We start from the raw sequence: 5,531 nt of genomic DNA on the forward strand, positions 1-5,531 counted from the left end.
TTGGGGGCCGTTGGCAGCAGCCCCCCACAATTTCTCCGGGCTCCTCGTTTTCGGCCAGTCCTGCTGGCATGAAATGGACTTGGTCCATGCTGGCAGGACCTGGCTTGAAGGGCGGCTAATGGGGGAGACCCCACGGTGGCCTGGCCCGCGATGGGGGGCCCACCGATCTGCGGGCAGGCCTGTGCCATGGGGGCACTCTTTCCCTCCGCGCCGGCCTCTGTAAAGCTCCACCATGGCCGGCGTGGAGAAGAAACCCCTTACACATGCGTCGGAAAGACGCTGCCGGTTCTGCGCATGAAATGAAATCAAAATGAAATGAAAATCGCTTATTGTCACGAGTAGGCTTCAATGAAGTTACTGTGAAAAGCCCCTCGTCGCCACATTCCGGCGCCTGTCCGGGGAGGCTGGTACGGGAATCGAACCGTGCTGCTGGCCTGCCTTGGTCTGCTTTAAAAGCTAGCGATTTAGCCCAGTGTGCTAAACCAGCCCCGCCAACGTGCGCCGGCCCACGGCGGCCCGTTGGCACGGCGCCAACCCCCACCGGCTGATGCACGATCAATTGCACGAAAGACTCAGATTGGACAACTGTGGCTTTATTACAGTCAGATGTGTGGCCTCCTGCTGCAGCTGGAGAAATGGCTGATCAGGAGGAGGACACCACTATTTATACGGCTCCTTGTGGGCGGAGCTAGCCGGCAGGGGCTACCGGCGAACCTGTAGTACAGGCCCTACTTACATCCCCTAATACAGGTGTACACAGTGGTTCACCACATTCACCCCCTGTTAAAATGAGTCTGGCGGGGTGGCGTGGAACTATATACAATGTTGCAAATTATGTACAGTGTCTTAGAGAAGGTGAGGGGGAGGAAAAAAATGTCCATTTTGACCATCCGGTGCCCGTCAGAGGTTCAGTCGATCCACTGCTTTGACGATTCGCTGGGAGCGACGTAACGGTGGCGGCAATGTCGGTGCTGGCGGTGCTGGTGTCACCGATGTCGGTGCTGGTGGTGTTGGTGCTGGCCAGTAGTCGGATGACCCCGGGAGCGTGCAGAAATCTTCTTCGTCTTCTTGCATGGGCGGGCGAAGGAGGGATGGACCTGGTGGGGTTAATGTTGGGAGCGCCGGGGGAGGGGAGGGTGGGGCCTGTACGGGGGAGTGTGTTTGGCTGGAACCTGACGGTGCCAGGTCCCTGAGGGAGACAGTATCCTGGCGGCCGTCGGGGAACTCCACGTAGGCATACTGGGGGTTAGCGTGGAGCAAGTGTATCCTGTCCACCAACGGGTCCGCCTTGTGGAGTCGGATGTGCCTACGGAGCAGGACCGGTCCTGGAGCTGCGAGCCAAGCCGGGAGAGGCACCCTGGATGTGGACTTCCTTGGGAAGGTAAAAACACGTTCATGGGGTGTGTTATTTGTGGCGGTGCACAGTAGTGACCGGATGGAGTGTAGTGCATCAGGGAGGACCTCTTGCCAGCGAGAGGCTGGGAGGTTCCTGGACCGTAGGGCCTCCAAACCGTCCCGTTCTCCCTCTCTACCTGCCCGTTTCCCTGGGGGTTGTAGCTGGTCGTCCTGCTGGAGGCAATACCCCTGCTGAGCAGGAACTGATGCAGCTCATCGCTCATGAATGAGGATCCCCTGTCGCTGTGGATGTAGGCGGGGAAACCGAACAGATGGTGTTGAGGGCCTTGATGACGGTGGCAGACGTCATATCGGGGCATGGGATGGCGAAGGGGAATCTGGAGTACTCATCGACCGCACTGAGGCGTATTGCGGGCGGTCGGTGGAGGGGAGGGGCCCTTTGAAATCCATGATGAGGCGTTCAAAGGGGCGGGAGGCCTTCACCAGGCGCGCACGGTCCGGCCGGTAGAAGTGAGGCTTGTACTCCGCACAGACCTGGCAGTCCCTGGTGACTGTAATAAATTGATGCACGATCAATTGCACGAAAGACTCAGATTGGTACAACTGTGGCTTGATTGCAGTCAGATGCGTGGCCTCCTGCTGCAGCTGGAGAAATGGCAGATCAGAGGAGGACACGCATATTTATACGGCTCCTAGTGGGCGGAGCCAGCCGGCAGGGGCTACCGGCGAACCTGTAGTACAGGTCCTACCTGACATCCCCTAATACAGGTGTACACAGTGGTTCACCCTGCTGGTGCCGGCCTAGCCCCCGGAAGTGCGGAGGATTCCTCAACTTCCGGGCGGCCCACGCCGGGGTGGTTTGCGCCACTCTTTGCGCCGGCGTTGGGCCATCCGGCCAATTGCGGGAGAATCCCGGCCTTGATGTATAAAGGACTGCCAATGCCCTATTCCAAACATTTAATCTGGCCTACATTTGACTCCAGACTAAAACCAATGTGGTTGAGTCTTAAATTCATGGGACGTTCGGGATGGGCAATAATTTATTTATTTATTTTCCAATGAAGGGGCAATTTAGCGTGGCCAATCCACCTACCCTGCACAGCTTTGGGCTGTGGGAGTGAGGCCCACGCAGACACGGGGAGAATGTGCAAACTCCACACGGACAGTGGCCCAGAGCCGGGATCGAACCTGGGACCGCGGCACCGTGAGGCAGCAGTGCTAACCACTGCGCCACCGTGCTGCACAGGTTTGGACATCAGATGTGAGTGACTCCCATGAGAGAATTCATTATAAAAAGCTTCTCTGGCCATTGGGGTTCCAGGACAAGCATGCAGCAGACGTCAATGGCAAGGCCTTTGGCTTGCCTCATGGACAGCTTGCCTGTGACATCGCACAACTCTGAAGATTCCTCTATAATTATTACACGATTAGCAGAACTGTTTTACCCTCTGGCCAAGTTGACAGTTGGATTGATGAGGAAAGTACACGTCCAATCAGACTACAGCACAAAGACAGCACAGCCCCACAGAGCAGAGATACAATGCCAACCATACCCTGAGCAGGAAAGTCACAGAGGAGAAAGTCACATTTAAAATGTTCTTCCGACGCCTTGCCTGGTCTGGCGAAGTATTTCCGTACACTCCACAGAGGATATCACAGATTGTTAGACGTCTGCTGAGCGTTACACAACGTAGCATTGGCACCAGGAGAGTTCTTGCTTTGTAAAGACATACCCCAGGCATTTACACCTCCAACTCCCTCACCCTCCCACAGGATCGCAGGCAGCGTAATATTTTGTAGAGGAGGTTCCCTATGGGTTCCCCCCAAGCCAGCATGGTAGCAATTTTACGCTGGGGTGGGCAGGGCCTCAGTTCCCTGGACAAGGGCTTAGAGACAGGCAGCTCCCAGCACAGTGGTTATCACTATTGCTTGTCAGCTCCAGGGACCCAGGTTCGATTCCCGACTTGGGTCACTGTCTGTGCGGAGTCTGCATGTTCTCCCCGTGTCTGCGTGGGTTCCCTCCGGGTGCTCCGGTTTCCTCCCACAAGCCCCGAAAGATGTGCTTAGGTGAATTCGACATTCTGAATTCTCTCTCTGTGTACCCGAACAGGCACCGGAGTGTGGCGACTAGGGGCTTTTCACAGTAATTTCATTGCAGTGTTAATGTAAGCCTACTGTGACACTAATAAAGATTATTATCATTTCGGGCCTCTTCCAAACACTCCAATGCTGCCTGGAGGTACTGGACAGTTGTCAATCAATCTGCAAGGGGTGCCTTTCTGAGTTAGGGGTAGTAGCCGTGCTTCATAGAATCACAGAACCATAGAACCCCTGCAGTGTGGAAGGAGGCCATTCAACCCATCAATGGGTAACTTTAGCTAACGTGAGCAAGACTGTAGGGGACAGAAGTATACGTGTCTGGGTCAGGCGAGTGTCAGATACGGATTGTCATGAAATCATACAGAAGGACGCCGGGAGCATCTCCCGACAGCATTGCACATACGGGCAACTTAGCGGATGGAGGACATGCGTGAGAATCGGATACAGACCCGCCCGAAAGTTAAAGGGCTAATTAAGGCCATTACTTATGGCTCGGCACAACATCGAGGGCCGAAGGGCCTGTTCTGTGCTGCACTGTTCTATGTTCTATGTTCTAAAAGCCCACTCAGCAGGGCGTTTTCACTGGACATGCAGTCTTTAGTTTGTTGCCTATTATGCTGTTTTCATTTCCTCTTCCAAGGACTTCCCTGGAGCTGCAGCAGTTTCTCTGTGAGACTGGGAATAACTGCCTGAGTATGAAAAATCTGGTGGGGGTTCCTGAGGTGGCTGGGGGAGCAGGGAGGCGAGTGGGGTGGTGAAGATCAAGGAAAATGGGAAGCGGAGTTGGGAGGGGAGATCAGTTGGGGCATATGGAGTGAGGCACTGCGTAGGGTGATCCTCTTGTGCAAGGATGAGTCTGATACAGTTTAAGGTGGTGCACAGGGTGTATAGACTCGGGCGAGAATGAGTGGGTTCTTCCAGGGGGCAGCAGATGAGTGTGAGAGGTGTGGGTGGGGGCCAGTGAATCACATGTTTTGGGGTTGTGAAAAATTGGGAAGATTCTGGGCGAGAGTGTTCGCTGTCTTAGCCAGGATAGTGGAGGAGGGAGTGGACCCGGACCCTTTGGTGGTGATATTGGGGTTTCAGAGAAGCCGGAGCTCATGGAGAGGAGGAAGGCCGATATCGTGGCCGTGCCTCTCTGATTGCACGGCGGCAAATTTCGCTAGAGTGGCGGTCGGCATCGCCACCGGGGGTAGCAGCTTGGCCGGGTGACCTGTACGGCTTCCTGCAATTAGAGAAGATAAAGTCTGAGTTAAGGGGCTCAGCGGGGGGGTTTGAGAAAAGGTGGGGGCTGTTTGTGACCGTGTTTGAGGAGCTGTTCATCACAGGAGTAGGAAGGAGGGTGGGGAAAAGGGAAAAATCTGGACAGACTGTATAGTTGATTGTTGGGAAGTATGTTTCCCGGGGTGTTTATTTGCTGTAACCTGTTTTAATACATGTTTGTATAAAATACATTTTAAAAAACTGCCTGAGTATCGAGTTTTCCTTGAGTTTCCTCGATATTGTTTCGCATTTGCGGGGGTGGCTTTCACCATTTCCGGACTTCCCTGGAAGGTTTTCCAGAGGTTTGGAGGACAGTTTCCATCATTTACAAGGCATCGCTCCACTGGGGTTAGTGCACATTGCTGGCAGCTCAGCCTCTGCAGAGTAAGTGAGGGCAGGAAGGAGAGGAGGCAGGGGAGAGCAGGGCAGGCAGAGCAGGCAGGGGAGAGCAGGCAGGGGACAGCAGGCAGGGGAGAGCAGGCAGGGCAGAGCAGGCAGGGGACAGCAGGCAGGGGAGAGCAGGCAGGGGAGAGCAGGCAGGGGAGAGCAGGCAGGGGAGAGCAGGCTGGGGAGAGCAGGCAGGGGAGAGCAGGAACGGGAGAGCAGGCAGGGGAGAGCAGGCAGGGGAGAGCAGGCTGGGGAGAGCAGGAACGGGAGAGCAGGCAGGGGAGAGCAGGCTGGGGAGAGCAGGAACGGGAGAGCAGGCAGGGGAGAGCAGACAGGGCAGAGCAGGCAGGGGAGAGCAGGCAGGGGAGAGCAGGCAGGGCAGAGCAGGCAGGGGAGAGCAGACAGGGCAGAGCAGGCAGGGGAGA

Source organism: Scyliorhinus canicula, chromosome 2, assembly GCF_902713615.1.
Source record: "Scyliorhinus canicula chromosome 2, sScyCan1.1, whole genome shotgun sequence".
Classification (NCBI taxonomy): Eukaryota; Metazoa; Chordata; class Chondrichthyes; order Carcharhiniformes; family Scyliorhinidae; genus Scyliorhinus; species Scyliorhinus canicula.